Source organism: Hydra vulgaris, chromosome 13 (genome assembly GCF_038396675.1).
Source record: "Hydra vulgaris chromosome 13, alternate assembly HydraT2T_AEP".
Classification (NCBI taxonomy): Eukaryota; Metazoa; Cnidaria; class Hydrozoa; order Anthoathecata; family Hydridae; genus Hydra; species Hydra vulgaris.
Window position 1 is genome coordinate 38205267 of NC_088932.1, and position 17623 is coordinate 38222889.

Here is a 17623-nt window from a genome sequence, read left to right on the forward strand (position 1 = left end):
TCACATATGAAGTCAACCGTTATATCAAAACAACACATCTGTTCGACCCTTAGATGTTTATATTATAGATGGTAATTATCTGAAGTATTATTTTAAACTTCTCAATAATTATTATGGTTACAATCATATACCAGATTATTGTTTTAGCAGTTAACTGTTTAATAGTAAGTCACACTTTTTTATTCTTAAAGCTGCGTTATTTTGCCGAGAAAGTACTTTTTAAATCCCATTATTCAACGGAATCGAATATATTAAATTATACGTTATCTATTGAATATAAGGAGAAAAAAGCAGGATTATTTTCTCTTTATTTCCTTGCATATCAGATTAACGTATAAGGTTTACAGTAATATTAAAACACATAACTAATATATATTTTTTTATTTAGTGTATTATTGAAAAGAAGCTTGATTTTATAAAGTACGTTTTAGAAAAAACAAAGTGCAATCTTTTTAAAAAAAAACTTTCCTTAATATCATTTAGGTTTATTTGGTTCGCGGGTAATCCAAAATCTAAATTAATCTAGCACTTACTTTGAGAACACAACTTACAAAGTAAATATGCGACATTCAAAGATTTTAAGATATTTTAAAATATTTTAACAAAAATTAAAGCTCTTAACTAAATAATAGAAGAACAAAATCTCTCGGTAATAAGTAAATATTATGATAAATAATAGATAAGTAAATAGCAAATCATTTTAGCGTATTTTAAGTGGACCATTTGCATCTAGATCGGACCACAGATGTTTTTCCTATCAGGTTGTTTTTGAACTATTTAGTAGTATATCCTATAATTACCTAGCCAATAAGTATAAAATTATATAGTAATAAGTAAATAAAAAGTCATCATACATTTTTAGAGAAAGGAAATATCTTTTAAATTCACTAAAAATGTTCTAGGCTCTCAAGATGCTCACTAAAAATGTTTGTATAAATATATGAATTTTTATGCTCACTAAAAATATATAAATATATGATTTATTTTATAATATTATTAAAATATAGTTTTTTAATGAAGAGATCAATATTTAAAACAAGTATATATTTTATGCATACCTTGTTATGAGCTATACCTACAAAATTTTATGAACTTAAAACTAATTATATTTAAAAACAATACAAATTCAATCATACCATCTTGATTTGATTTATGCTTAACGTTAGAAATTTTTAGCGTAATTGGCACTCCATGCGTGTAATTGGCTTATTAACACTATTATGTTATAAATAAAAAAAATACTGCATGAACATACAAAGTATATAAATATATATATGCAAATATAAATATATATACATAAATATAAATATACATACATAAATAAATATAAATATATATACATAAAACTGAATGTCAAATGCCAACTAGCCGGCTTTATTCCTGAAAAAGCCGGCTAGTTGGCATTTGACATTCAGTATTCATAGGGTAAAATAAGGATAAGTAGGACGTTAAAAAATATTTTTACAATAAGTTTAATACTTTTTTTTAAATTCATCATGTACTGCACCTTGCAAATTTTAATAATATAGCATCATTTCGGGCACTGATTCTATTCCTAAAGATTGACAACTATAATAATATATAACTGATTATGATAAAGTAAATATTTTTCAATTTTAGAGGCATTGTGTTATGGGGAAATTTCCTAAGTTTCTCAGAGACACTAATGTCTTTACTTGCTCGTTCACGTTGTACTTGATAGGATTTAATTATTTATACGGTATAATTACGTTATAATTATTTATACTTATTATACATTAAAATTATTTATGCTGATATATATTATAAATACGGTATAATTATTTATACGGTATTGTGGTTTATCCTCGTCCAAGTAATTGTGAAATAAAGAACACATAAGCGTGGTGTACCACATCTATGTGATATACGCACATAGAAAACGCCCGCAGAAAGCAGACTCATTTCTCTACAAAGCGTCATTATCCACCACCACGGACAAAAATTAAGTGAATTTTGTGAAGAAAGTAAAGTAAGTAAAAAGCAAAAAGAAGATGTGCTAAAAAATGCGAATATATTATTTAAAAACATCGTTATATATACATCGTTACAAATACATTGATGTTAATATTAAAACACAAGCGCTAATTGTTTCCTAGCAGTTTAGAAGACGTCAATCACAACAGGGCAAAGTGTAAACAATGTTTTGTCTGACTTTTTTTTCCCGTGAACTTTGGGAAGTCACGGGAAGTCAAGTGACTTCCCGAAGTTTACGAGAAAAAAAGTCAGACGAATTATCGTCTAGGCAAAGTGAGGTGGGGCAAGCAAGTAATTAACAACGTATTAACTAAAATTATTATTTAAAAACTATTAAAATTGTAAATCACATTATTTTCATCAAAATACTCCAGGGGTTTCCACAATATAATTGCACAAAAGTGATACGGAAGAAATATATTATCGATATATATATATATATATATATATATATATATATATATATATATTATATATATATATATATATATATATATATATATATATATATATATGTATTGCCTTAAAACATGATATATTGATGTAAAAACCACATCAAACGCCACTTAAAATGCTTATATAAACTTTATTGTCTGGCAGCTGGAAACACTAACAACAAGATCTTACTTAAAGACAATAACTACAAAAAAAAATGATAAAGAACCTCGTGATTAGCCTCTGTGGTTGCATTTTTACAACAAATTAAATTGATCTCTATGACCAAATTAAAATAGAAACAAAAATTATGTGTTAACGTAATAAAAAGATGTAAAGTACGTCATAAAAATTAAAATGTTAAAGACTTAATAAAACATTATAACAATTTCTGATCACAAAGTGATGAAAGTTACATTTTGCTAAAATTGGAAAAAAAAATAAAAAGAAAGGTCAGTTAACAAAGCTTATAAAAAAGATAAACAAACTTTTTTTAAAAATTCTAACTGTTGTACAAAAAACTTTAAGTGAGTAAATCTGGTAAATAGCATATGATAATATGGGAGTTTTTACAAACCCGGCCCCGGCAATATTAAAAGATTTAGCAGGGGTTTATAGCCGTGGCTGGGACACAGTTTATAATAAATTAGATGTTATAAATTCATGTATATTACTTTAATATTTGCCAGTATATATTTGTATATATATATATATATATATATGAAGACCACAATGGAAAAAACGGCAGTCACATTTTTATAATTTTTCAGTTATGGCCCTTGGGTAATAAAGCATTGAAAAATGCTTCTTTTAAACCAAGTTTCAAATGAAAAAACCGACATAGTCTATGGTAAAATGGAATAAGAAAATATGGTATACAATGGAAAAAACAGCAGTGTCCACCAGTGACAAGGAAATAAAAGGCAGGGTCCATATAATAACGTTATATGTGACTCTGCCGTTTTGATTTCCATTGTGATCTTCATATATTTAATTATTTCATAATTATTATTTGCTACACTTAATGGCTTTTTTATTTTAAATTAATACTTTTTGAGCACGTAAACACCTATGCCTCCGCCTTTTTTATTGCTTCCTCGTGGTTGGCTAATTAGTTTGTAATTTGCCAAACTATAATTAGAATTCAACTCTAGAGGACATTCTATAAAATAGAAATTGCTACAAAGACTCTTGAATCAGACCCAACAAATGAAGTCCTCATAAGGGACCTGAAGCAGTTAAAATTTCAAAAAGATCTCCACCAGCGAAAGGCTGACACATTCTACCGGAGAAAAAGAGACGCTAAGCGAAGGGCCAAGATTACACCTCATCTTGAGGCCTTTACGTTTGACTACCAAAAAAATGTCAACCTACCTAACAAGTCCACCAATGACTTTTACTACAACAGAAAGCTCACATACCAATCATTTAACATTCACCAACTATCAACTGATGATGTTTTTCTTTACTGCTATGATGAGACTGTCGCTAGGAAAGGTTCAGATGAGGTGGCTTCTTTCCTGTATGACCACATCACAACCAAGGTCAGCGAAGAGGTTACTCACCTTGAACTATTCTGCGAGTCCTGCTCAGGACAGAATAAGAACTTTACCCTGATTGGTTTTTAGATTATATGGTGCACCATAGAAAAAGGTTTACCTCAGTGACAGTGACATTCCCTGAGCGCGGACATTCTTATATGGAGTGTGACAGGGACATGGGTCCAGTAAATACAAAGTCTAGTGCTAGTGTTCCAGAAGACTGGATAAAAATATTTAGTGAAGCACGAAAACATCCTACACCATTTAACGTGACTGATGTTAAACAGGATCTGGTCAAAAACTTCTCCGGCTTTCTAAGGCCATTGTATAAGAAAGGCTGCCCGTTCCCCACGCGCCCCATTCGGGAAATGGTTTTTAACAAGGATGAAGGTCCAGGGACCGTTTGTCACAGAGACTCATGGAACTGTATTTTCTTGAAAACAAACATCATTGTTCCAACGAAAAAAAACAATTTTTCAGTATGCACAGCAGTGCCAGTAGCTTTGTATGAAGACAGACTGGCTATATCAGCTGCAAAGTACAAAGACCTCCAAGTCCTCAAAAAATTTACCACCAATGAGGCATTCTATGATGCTCTGCCGTATGACGATAAAGTTGAAGATGAGGGTCAAGACCAGTGAATGTTCATGCATTTTTTATTTTTTTATTTGTTTAAAATAAAAAAATTTTAAAATTTAATGGTTTTATATAGTTATTTCTTATGTGTTACAATAGAAAAACAGGCAAAGTCCTAATCAACGGAAAAAACAGCAGAGTCCAATCTGAACACATTTTGAAAAAACAAAATTTTCCATGACCTAACATGATTTTCAGAATATTTATTTGTTAAAATTTGATGCTTAAATGGATGACCTTCCCTTTAAAATTAAAAGAATTGACAGTTTCTCACATAATTTGTAATAAAAAGGTTTCAAACCTTTAATTTAGGTTTTCTCAAAATGTGAAAAATGTGACTCTGCTGTTTTTTCCATTGTACTCTTCATACATATATATATATATATATATATATATATATATATATATATATATATATATATATATATATATATATATATATATATATATATATATATATATATATATATATATATAAATTATATATATAATTTATTATTGCTCTGTTCTTTAAGAACATTGAGCACTCTATTTGTAAAATACACTAACATAATTTACATATATATATATATATATATATATATATATATATATATATATATATATATATATATATATATATATATATATATATATATATATATATATATATATATATATATATATATATACGTAAGTGTATATATATGAATAAAGAAAATATCTTTATATTATCATGCATAATATTGTATACTTGAAAGAGTGCTCAATAGATAAACTAGAGCTATATAATATATATGTTACTGTTACCCGCAGTACCAGGAATTAGCTAAATGCTAATGTTTATAATATAATTTAATATTGCAACTCTGAGTTTCATGTGTTATCACAATCATCAGGCAAGTAGTAAAAGTTTAATTTTGCTACGATTTGTTTAGTGGACGTTACGGTTTATATTTGTATTTTAGATCGTTACGGGACGGAAATTGATTAGTAGTTAGGTTAATAATATTATTAATTTGTTTTTAGTTGGCTAATAATTGTGAAATAGTTATATGTTTAATGTTGTTTAAAATATTTTTTATATGTTAATGTCTATTATTTGTGTATTAAAAAAACATAAAATAAAAATAAGAAAATAAGAATTAAAATCGATATAAAAATATACATAATATTATGAAATATATTACAAAAGCTGTGTATGTAAGTAATTTATTAGTTAGCTTAGAGATATATGGAGCAGATTAGACTATACTAATATATAGATATATGGAGCAGATTAGACTATACAAATCGTAGCAAAATTAAACTTTTACGACTTGCCTGATGATTGTGATAACACATGAAACTCAGAGTTGCAATATTAAATTATATTATAAACATTAACATTTAGCTAATTCCTGGTACTGCGGGTAACAGTAACATATACATTATATATATATATATATATATATATATATATATATATATATATATATATATATATATATATATATATATATATTTGTTGAATTTGATTAAAACGGCAGCGTATAAACTTTTTGTTTTAAATATATTTTTGATGTTATTATATATTTACAATATTTCGCTGACCTATAGCGGTCAGCATCATCAGGTGTAATAAAAAACGTTACAAATAATTGTTACAAAAGTACATAAATCAAACCGTCAAAAAAGGAAGACATTACAGGCGTAAAATGAAAATAGTTTTTATCAATAATATAATGGCGTCAATTAAAATTTTGACTAAAATGGTCTCCAAGATCTCTTGTTTTTTATTCAATATATTTTTACCTTTAAATTTGATATTCTTTTTTGAAGAAGATTTTACGTTTACATTTCGTATCTTCAAGTTTTTTGTTTTTTTCTTCGTTTTTTTGTGAACCTTTTCGCCGTAAAGAGCAGTAATAAAATCTTTTAAAATCATATTCTTGTAATACGATATTTTCATATTTGTTGAATTTGATTAAAACGGCAGCGTATAAACTTTTTGTTTCAAATATATTTTTGATGTTATTATATATTTACAATATTTCGCTGACCTATAGCGGTCAGCATCATCAGGTGTAATAAAAAATGATGATGCTGACCGCTATAGGTCAGCGAAATATTGTAAATATATAATAACATCAAAAATATATTTAAAACAAAAAGTTTATACGCTGCCGTTTTAATCAAATTCAACAAATATGAAAATATCGTATAACAAGAATATGATTTTAAAAGATATATATATATATATATATATATATATATATATATATATATATATATATATATATATATATATATATATATATATATATATTATTGTATATAATTATTATTATATAATCTTTTTTCGTCAATATAAAATTATTTTTTTTACAAAACTGTTAACGTAACAAATTGACTGGAGCAAGCAGAAGACGAAGGTCTTATCATCTTGCCCCGTTGATTTCAACTATATTTTACAATCAATATCAATTAAATATAAGATAAACACAAATTATAAGATATTTAAACATATATAAATATAAGAACTCGTATAAGTAAAATAGCCAAGTAAATGTATCTTTATAAATATAAATACAATTAAATGCATTTTTATAAATATAACCATAATCATTTCCAGCTATTGTGTAAATAGAAAGAAAAAAAAAAAAAATTTTTCAAGACGTGTGAAAGTTTTTTTTAAAAATAAGAGATTGTTTCAGTAATGTTGAGGTCAAGTAACTGTTGTTTAACAACGCATTTAAAATGTTGAAAAGAGTTTATCGTTTTAATCTTATTTGTGAGAAATGAGTTCCACAATTGTGGTCCTCTTCTAGATATTGAGAGTTGGGATTGACTTAAAGACATTTTTGGAATATAGTAGTTCTGCTTAGAATGTTTTGTTTCGTATTTATGATCAATAAGTTGGAAGTAATTATGGAATTTTTTTGGGACCAAATTATTTTTTACTTTGAACATAAACTGAATGATGCTATAGATGTTTTGTTCATAAATATTAAGAACTCTCAGTTCTTTCATTATTTGTTTAGCACTAACATATCCATTTGTGAATATGCGGCATGTTTGCTTTTGTTTTTTATAGACTAAGGCTAGTTTTGATTGGTAAGTACTTGCCTAGGCAACATTGCATCAGCTAATGTAGCTATGAACAAATGCAAAGTATAAACTTTTAAGACAAACTTTATTTAAAATATACTTAGTTTTATGCATAATCCCAATGCTTTTAGATATTTTATTTTCTAACAACTTGATATGCTCTTTCCAGCTAATATGTTCATCTAGAATGACTCCTAGAAACTTCACAGAAAATGCTCTTTTTAATATTGTTTTGTCAACTAAAATATCCGGAAGTTTTAATGGTAATGTGTCTGACTTTGATGGTTTTGTGAAAAGAATGCATTTGCTTTTTTCAATGTTCAAGGAAAGTTTGTTAGCTTTCAACCAATCGCTTAGCTCTTCAAGCTCCTGATTTACTATGTTAAAAATAGTTTTAATATTTGAGTGGGTGTAGAAAACTTGGGTGTCATCTGCAAAAAGAATAAAATTCAGTATACGAGAAGACAAAAATATGTCGTTAATATAGACAAGAAAAAGCAAAGGACCTAGAATAGATCTCTGGGGAACGCTACAAGTAATGGTTTGAAGGGAAGTGTAAGTTTTATTGTAATATAAAGCTTGTTTACGATTGTTTAGATAGCATCTAAACCATTTTAGATTTTTATTTTTTATACCATAATTACTAAGTTTGTATAGAAGGATCTTGTGATCCACTGTATCGAACGCCTTTGACAGATCGATAAATACTCCAAGTGTATATTGATTTTTGTCAAACCCATTCAAAATTTCGTTGACTAACTTTATTACTGCATGTTCAGTTGAATGGTCTTTTTTAAATCCGTATTGGTTATTAAAAAAGATATTGTGATTTTGGAGGTATGAAAAAAGTCTGTTGTACATAATGCGCTCTAGTACTTTCGAGAAGCATGAAAGTATGGAGATAGGCCTATAGTTTGATAAAGTAGAGTTATCTCCGCTTTTATATATCGGAGCTACGCGTGCTAATTTTAAGTGTTCAGGAAAAACTCCACTTTTTAATGAGAGATTAAAGATATACAATAGGTTATATTCAATAACATCATAAACTTTTTTAACCACATGAGAGCTGATATCATGAAGCCCCGGACTCTTTTTTGATTGTATTGTTTTAAATGCGTTTCGAAGCTCATCAGAAGATAGTCAAACTCGTCCATTACAAAGTCCACTTCTTTTAAATACGATTTAAATATTTTTTTACTTTGAGTTATTTTATTAGCTAGTGTGTTTCCGATGTTTGTAAAATAATTGTTAAAACATTCAGCAATCTTTTTTTGATCATTAATAACAATGTTTTTGTTATCGATATTTAAATGGTTTGGCAGGATATTACCTGAATTAATCTTTTCCTTTCCTATTACTTCTTTTATAACATCCCATGTTTTTTTATTATTACCAATATTATTTTGTAAAAGACTTGAATAATACTTTTTTATAGCTTGTTTCTTAAGTTTTTCAAAAAGGTTTTTATAAGTTTTATATTTTTTTTCATTTTTGTAGGTTGTTTTTTTTAAATATTTTTCGTAGAGTTTTTTTTTTTTGTGGAAGATTTGATGAAGCCTTGTGAAATCCATGGACTTTGTAAATTTTTGAGCTTGATTCTTTTTTCTTGTTTTGGAAATGCTTTTTTATAAGCATTACTGAACTCACAGATAAAATGTTCATAAGCTTTATTTGCGTCTTTGTAGTTAGAAAAATTTTTATACTATTTTTATTTATTTCCCTTTTTTATATATATATATTATTTTGTTTGGTATCCCATCAGATTTAACTTTGTATACTGAATTAGAAGTAAAAAAGGTTGGAAAATGATCACCTACATCGGTTTTTATGATCCCACTTTGAGTGTTATATTTTGAAAAATTATTAGTAAAGATATTGTCTATTAGTGTTTTAGTTTGATGAGTAACACGAGTTGGCTTGTTAATAAATGGTAATATACCATGTTGATTAAGAATATTCATAAAGCGTTTAATTTTATTATCAGTTTTTATGTTTAACTTTATTATCAGTTTTTATATTACCACTAGATGGTCTATACATTGCTGTTAAAAAAACTTTTTGTACTTTTTTCTTATTATTAATCAGTTCTAAGGTTAATGACTCACATTCTTCACTACAATGACTAAGATTTTCTGCTTTTTTAAATTGCAGTGTATTGTGGATAAAAAAACATATACCGCCACCCATACCTTTACCTCTGGTTTGATGAATTGATTTGTACCCTGTCAATTGAAGATTCGAGTTATTGGAATCTTCATCTTGACACCAAGTTTCTATAAAGCATATTACCTTAAATTCACAGTTTATGTTATGTAACATAGACTTAAAATTTTCAAAATTTTTTTTCAGACTTTTAATGTTTATAGTTAATGACGTAAATAATGGTTGCGTTGAGCCTATTTAACAAGAAACTTCCTCAACATTACAGTAACAAGACTTAGTATCAATATCCTCAAAAAGATTTATATCAGGATCATTATTTTTATTCAAAAGTAGTGTATTTTTCTTATCAAAAATCTCAAAAGTTTTTGTTTTAGTTATTTTATCAGTCATTTTTGCTATTAAATTTCTATATCTCTTTTATGATAATAAAAATTAGTTTTTTTACTTAACTATATCTTTCCTTGTAGATACGTTTTTTAGTTTAATAATTTTATCGTACCTTAATTCGACATTTTCTCCCTTTTCTCTTCTTTGTTTTGCCTCAATAAACAATTTTTCCTTATAATTGCTGTCTCCCGAGAATATTCTTCATTGATATAGATGTTTAGTCCCTTTAGGCGATGAGCTTCTTTTAGAATTTTAACTTTATCTTTATATCTAAGTAGTTTATATATAGTATATATATATATATATATATATATATATATGTATATATATATATATATATATATATATATATATATATACATATATATGTATATGTATTTGGGTGTTTCATATTTTATCAACTTTTGAAATTGAACTCGTGAATAGGTTTATAAATTGACCATTTATATGAAAATAAGTTTGAGCGAAAAATAAAATATATTATTATTTTTAGGGTTCCCGCAAGTTCGATTTTGAGCCAGAAATGTTGGGTGCTTGAACGCCTGGCGGGGACTTTAAAATTTATCCTATAAAATTTTTTTTTCTTTTAAATACTATATGTTGGATTGAATACTAATCACATAAAAAGAGCATGTTAAAAAATTAGGAATTAATCTACAGAATCTTCTAAAATTGATGAAAAATCCAAATTTTTCTTTACGAAAACATGTTTATCACTGAGTGGCGTATAAAAAACGTCTTTGATTTTCTAATAAACTGTTTCTTGATAAAAGATAATTTGATCCTTGGAGTAACCTGCTCCGGACACTAACCTTAATGGTCCCTACTTAATAAGCATTAGAGCGCAATAAATTTAAAATACGAAAATTTGATCGGAAAATATTATCAAAAAACCATTAACAAGTAGTCTAAAACTTTTTAAAATAATATTCAAAGTTTAATCGATAGTTGGCTGGCATTAATGAAAAGTAAGAGTAACAACTCTACAGCAGCAAAGAAATATGAGTAATTATTCAAAAAAAAAGGAGAAGTAGGTTTTTTTTGGATTATTAAAAATAATATTAAAGAAATCTTCAAAAAAACGAGCCTTGATAAACTTGCATATAATGCTGATATCAAATTTTTGAAAGACCAAAAGTCCAGTTTTCTTATGACTTTGAGGAGCAAAGACATGAAATATAAAATCTGGATTGAGGACAAACGCATCAAACGAAATGCTGTTAAGGAGAATACTCAAGAATATTGCAAATATAATGGAAGAAAAAAATGTGTGTCTTGATGTTTGATATTTAAAAAAAAAAACCAAAAAATTTGTGCAGAAAAAATTAAGCGTGAATTTGTGTATTTTCAGATCTAATCGTGGTTCAACCCCCATTGCCCATTTAACGTAAGAGATCAACTTGAGGATCTCGAATCAGGGCCTATAGATAAAATTATCAGATAACTCGTGACTGTTGTGAAAACATTGGTACATCAATACAGACATATGTGTACTGTTTATATTGTCATGCTTTTTTTTTTTTGTGTGGTTGCTAATTATTTTTACTTATGCTTCATTTTGCATTTGTTGCTATTATTCAAGTGATTTCATTTTTTTTTTGTCTTATCATAGTATTTATTTACATCTTTTTGTTTATATTTTATTTTCTATCACCCTTCTTAGAAGAAATAAATGAGATAACACAACGTTTAATGATCAGAATCTGATAATTAAATGTTGTGTTATCTTAATTATTCATTATCTCTCATGTCAGCTCATTCACTTTTTCCTTTTTTGTTATTAGTCTAGCTTTTTTTAGTATTTAATATTCTCCTTTTTAATAGGATTATTTTTTGGTACATCAATAACATTACACCAACTCAAAGTAGATGTTAGGCTTGTCGCTTCGGAATTTAACCTGGCCGATGCCCTTACTAGAGTGTCTAATAGTTGGTTAAAATTGATTGATAAAACTTCTGAAATGGCAGCAAGTGGTATTATAGGTACTTCGCTATCCTCCAAAGAAATCGAGCACGTTCATGGATCTACAGGACATTATGGCAGGAAGAAAACATTGCACTTCGTTCGTAAAATCGACCCGTCAGTGAGCAACGAAGAAGTATTACTGAAAAGAATACATACTGAAAATTATAAAAATTTTATACCTACTTTATTAATCCTTAAAATAAAAGTTTTGGCACTCCTATTGCGTAAATGTATACCATATGCCCTGCCTTTTTGGCACCCCAAATGGTAGAAACAACCTTTACAGCTTAACTTACTTGAAACTTGCTACTGACCTCATTTCATTTTTTAATCTTTTATGTTTGTCCCATTCAATATTTTTTTTGTCGATTTCAATGAGTAGTTCTAAATAAATGGGATAAATGACCAGGTCTACTAAATCGTTCTTTTTACCAAAAGTACATAATAGTGCAAGAGTTAATGGTCATCAAACTGTTTTCAATATATTAGTTAAGCAACTTTATGAAGTTAAAAAGAGCATTTCAAGAGAACTGCCCTATTCATTAAGGTACTCCTCTTAATGAATAGGACAATTTTAATTAACTCCCCCTTAGGTCACACTTCATTTATTCAGTTTAAAAAAAAGGTGCAAACAACTTCGCCAATTATTAGCCACATTTTTATAAGAAATACCCATTGCAGAAATTAACTGAAGTATATATCACATATATACTTTAGTTATTTTTAATATAAATTTTAGATCAATAAAAGCTCTTTCAATTTAAGTAAGGATTATTGTAACTATCGCAACATCAAATTACATATAATGCAGGTAATAAAGATTTCACCAAATACTGACTTGTATTTTATATCAAATACTAGCAAATGTCTTAACCCTTTATTGGCCAATGATCCGTAAATGGGAAAACACGTCGAACAGAATAATAGAGCACTGGAAATTTATTTTAATGCAATTATTTAGATATAAAACAATACTAAAAAATAAATCAATATAATTTATTCAGTTTAACTCATTGTATGCTAAGTGCAGGTAATGAACCCCGAAAAAAAGTTAAAAAAACTTATTGCTAAATACCATCATTTTCTTCAATATCTTGATAATTTTCAATATCTTCAATATTTTAATTCTTCAATAGAGGTTGATTTTTTGCAAATTTGATATCTCAGCTAACTTCTTTTTATAGTTCACAGTTTTCCTTTATTTTTCTTTTAATACCTTTTGTTATTCAACTTTTCTCTTTTCACAAGCTGCTTTATTTTCACAAGCTACTTTTGCAGCTATCTTCAAGCTTCGTGTTGTAAGACTGTAATGTGAAAAAAAAACAACTGTAAAACAGAATTTTTGAGGTAATCTTCTTTTGTTTAATTTGTAGTGAAGGATAAGTGAAAATATTGGAGTCTTTGTCTAATAGACTAGATGAACCATTAAATGGGAATGGAAACTTGAGTTCTATTGATGTGTTGTGAGAGGCTATTTTTTATAATTCAAAAGAATTCAAAAAATACTTGCAATTTGAAACCATGAAGCACCAATTAACTATTGAAAGAAATTTTTTTAACTAATGTTGATTTATTAACCTTTACTTCTTCAAAACTTAAATTTGTATTAATATCCACAGTATTGTTTCGAATAGAAAAATCAATTGAATCATCTTTTACTCCAGGTTGAGTTCTTGCATTGTTGTGATGTCATATTGATACGCTTTAGAAAATAAACCAAATAACTTAGAATGTGAAACTGTATCCCCTGGGTAGTTTTATTTATCATTGTTTGATAGACATCAGAATACATATTTTTAAGTGGCTTAAAAACTGTGCTGACCAAAGGCTGCAACCAGTTGCGGATGTGAACTGGAAGTTTTACACCTCATGTCTTTCTAGAATTAAAATCAGTGGCCTTGCAGAACTAATATTTGAAAAAAATATTTTTTCAAACCGTAACTTAACAAAACCTTGTTTAGTCCAGCAAGAAACACTCAATGTTGCTCCTTCACTATTATGAGGTGGTATGACCAGCTGCATTTATACAAGCTATATTAGTAATGGTTCTTTGTTGCCACTTGTTTGACTCTGAGTATATTTTGATCCTTTTACTTACAACAATACATTTTGGTGTATGATCTAGTTGTGACCCTGTTTCATCCATATTCCAAATACATTTTAGTTTATTAAATAATTTTCCCCCTGTCTATACATATTTGTGGCAAAGAATATGTTGGCTCTGGACAACGAAGACTTGCACAACCATGACTCTCTTTAAGTAGTTGCTACCAGTTTTCAAGATTTTGAAAATTTAATCTTTTTTTTTTGTTGCTAACTTAGCAGCATAATTAATAACTGTTATTTTCAAAAACCAATTCCTATTTGGGTACAATTGCCAGCATAATACTTTTTTCAAGATCGTCTTTAATTGGCTTTTTCCCTAGTTATGCTCTTATTTTAGATTTTCTATAGGTAGTGGCCTGCATATTTAAACGTGGAACTTTTTTATATACCTTTTTGTTGAGACATACCATTTATTACCAGTTTCATATTAGAATCTGAATTGTCTTCAGCATTCCTTTTTGTTGAGACATACCATTTATTACTAGTTTCATATTAGAATCTGAATTGTCTTCAGCATGCATTTTTTTAATTATACTTAAAGTTGGTTTAATGATAACATTTGACTTATGATTTTTCAGTATGTTTTAACTTTTTTGTTTTTTCGTATTTAATACTATTTTTAACTAAAAAAAAAATAGTAATTATAGAAACAAGTCTACAAACATATGTAAATAAAATAAATCAAAAAATATATATTGATTACTTTTTTTTTACCTTTAACGCAACATCCAAATTTTCATTCAGTATGTATAATATAATATAAATTCAGTATGTATGTATAATTTTATTCAGTATGTATAATCAAGTTAATTTAAGTAAAATTTGGATGTTGCTTACCAGTTAACAACCTTAATTTAACTTTTTTCACACAAGTTATGTGTCAAATTTTATCACACTTAGTTATTTATTATGTCACATGAATTATAACTAAGTTGAGAAAATCTTGTTTTAAATTTTTAGAAAAAATATTTTAGTTAAATACTTTTATTATAACTGTTGTCCAATCGATACTATTTATTATCTATAGCCAGTAAGTGAATTATATAACCGTCCAGTAAATGGTATATCAGGAAAGGTTTAGTTTAGTTCAGTTAAAACATTCTGTGAGGCATAACTTTGGTTTCAAAACAGGGCGAAGTTAAAATACACTTATTACGTTTACGACGGAAGAACTTTTGTAAACAGCTATTTTTAAAGTTTTTCGACATTCGCATAATTTAAAAGTAAAACTTTCGCATGATTAGTATAAATTTAGTGCGGACTTTGATCGTATTCTGAATGATACTTTCTTGCGCTGACCAGAAAATAGCAGACGTAACTTTTCTTGCGTAAAGTTTGTTCAGCACTTTTTAGGAAAATGTTGTGAATACCGTTTTTTAGACTTTTTGCGTACTCAGCGCCGTTAATGCAAGTTCTCAAATTTTTTTGTCTTGTTTGTTCTCGGTGATAACAAACATATTTTTTTCCGGTCTGCAACATTTGTTTATAAACAATATATGTTGAGTTTTAAAAGATATGTAAAGTTTAAGCAATATCTATATATATTGTTTAAAACTCAACATATCTTTTGCGATGGAGTAAGAAAATATGTATACACACTTTCAACAAAAAAAATAAAAAAGATATATATATTCAAATAAAATTTATATACTGATCTATGGTAATTTAAAGACCGGAATTTTAGTTAAATAGTTTTATGGTATTATAAAATAGGGGTGGTTCACATCACAGTAATCTTTAAATTTTGAGCTTAGACTTTTAAATAAACCTTAAAAGGTTTAACTTTAAAAGTCTAACTAGTCGTATGTCAATTTGTGTGTTCTTCACACTCATATTATAAAAAACTTTCATACAAAATGGAAAAAACAGATTTTAAACTTGAAATAACTAATTTTTTTCGACCTTTAATATGTTTGCAGACATATGACTGGTTAGAAATTAAAAGTATAACTTAAAACTTGTTTGAAAAAGTTGTTTTCTCAATTTAATTTTTTATCTTCATTGAGTGCAGCACCATTTTATACTAAAATATGGTTTATCAACTATAAAGCAAAATTTTATATCTAAACTTAAGTAATTTAAAAAAAATTTAACTTTGTTTGATTTTAGACAAACTAAAGCGCTAGGAGAGAAAAAAATAATAATAATAAAAAAATTATTCGGGCTAAAAAAATTCAGTGAAACATAACCTTTTTATAAAAACGCAAAATTCGTGTATTTTCCAGTACATGCATTAACGGCGTTGAGTAAGTAATAACTTACGTAAAAACTTAGGAATTTCGTAAGTTTTTGTTTACGCAAGGTTTGTGAATACCACTTAGCGTAACTTTGAACTTAGGCAAAACTTACGCAAACTTTACGCAAATTTTGGACTTACGAAAGTGTTGTGAATCCGCACCCTGTGCTTTAAAAGTCACCGTCCGTGTAGTTACTTTTTTTTTTTTTTTTTTTTTTGTTCTTTTTATTACATTATAAATAAGCATTTCGTTACAATATTTAAAATACAAATATATAATAATAAAAACATATATATATATATATATATAATAATCGTTATTAAATAATAAAAGAACGCGGGAACTCGTAGAAGACCATACGGTCTTGTCGTCGAGTACCGCTAAGAAATGATCGTGTTAAATTTATAAAATATTTACAAGATAAGAAATAAGTTAACGAAGTAAGAAACTTAAAATATTCCGTTACAAATACAAGATACATTATTATATATTACAATTGTTAATGATGCATATATAATTTTTATAAATCAATAGTTAAATAGGGGGTAAAAAGGAAGATCACTAAAAAAAAAAAAAAAAATATCAAAAGTATATTGTTACATCTTCAATTGTAAAAATGAGTTCTTTAAGCTTTCGTTTAAAAGTTAAAATAGTTTAAAATAAAATAGTTTAAAAATTTTTTTTAAACTATTTTATTCCATAAGAATGGTCCGCGATAATCAATACAAAATTTAAAAAGATTTGTTTGAAAAATGGGCTGCTTTATAAAATTATCATTCCGCAAAATGTATTTATTTTTATCTTTCGATGAATACAAATTATGGAAAGAAATAGGGGATGAATTGGTTTTACATTTAAACATAAAACAAAGAATGTTAAAAATGTTAAGCTCATATATATTAAAAACTTTTATTTCAAATAATAGAGGCTTAGCATGAGTATAACGGTCTTTAAAATATATGAGACGTGCTCTTGTTTAATTTGTATATTGTCAATAACAAGATGAGGCATGTTAATTGGCAGTTTATGTTTATTGATAAGAGGATGGAAAAGAACCCATTTAGTTTTATCAATGTTAAGAGATAATT

The 17623-nt window shown here is 27.1% G+C and overlaps 1 protein-coding gene across 4 annotated transcripts in view; it reads right to left on the reverse strand.

Moving 5' to 3' along the window:
• LOC100215899 (long-chain-fatty-acid--CoA ligase ACSBG2) overlaps positions 1–1231 on the reverse strand; it is a 54275-nt gene extending 53044 nt beyond the window's left edge. The window contains exons 1-2 of one of the 4 annotated variants that reach the window (XM_065816457.1): positions 1137–1181; positions 855–918 (exon numbers count right to left, since the gene is read on the reverse strand). The gene's annotated coding sequence lies outside the window, so the exon portion shown is untranslated. Of the gene's footprint in view, positions 1–854; positions 919–1058 lie in introns of all 4 variants that reach the window. The other 3 variants (XM_065816455.1, XM_065816458.1, XM_065816456.1) reach the window with 3 other exon arrangements.
• Positions 1232–17623: the final 16392 nt, after the last annotated feature.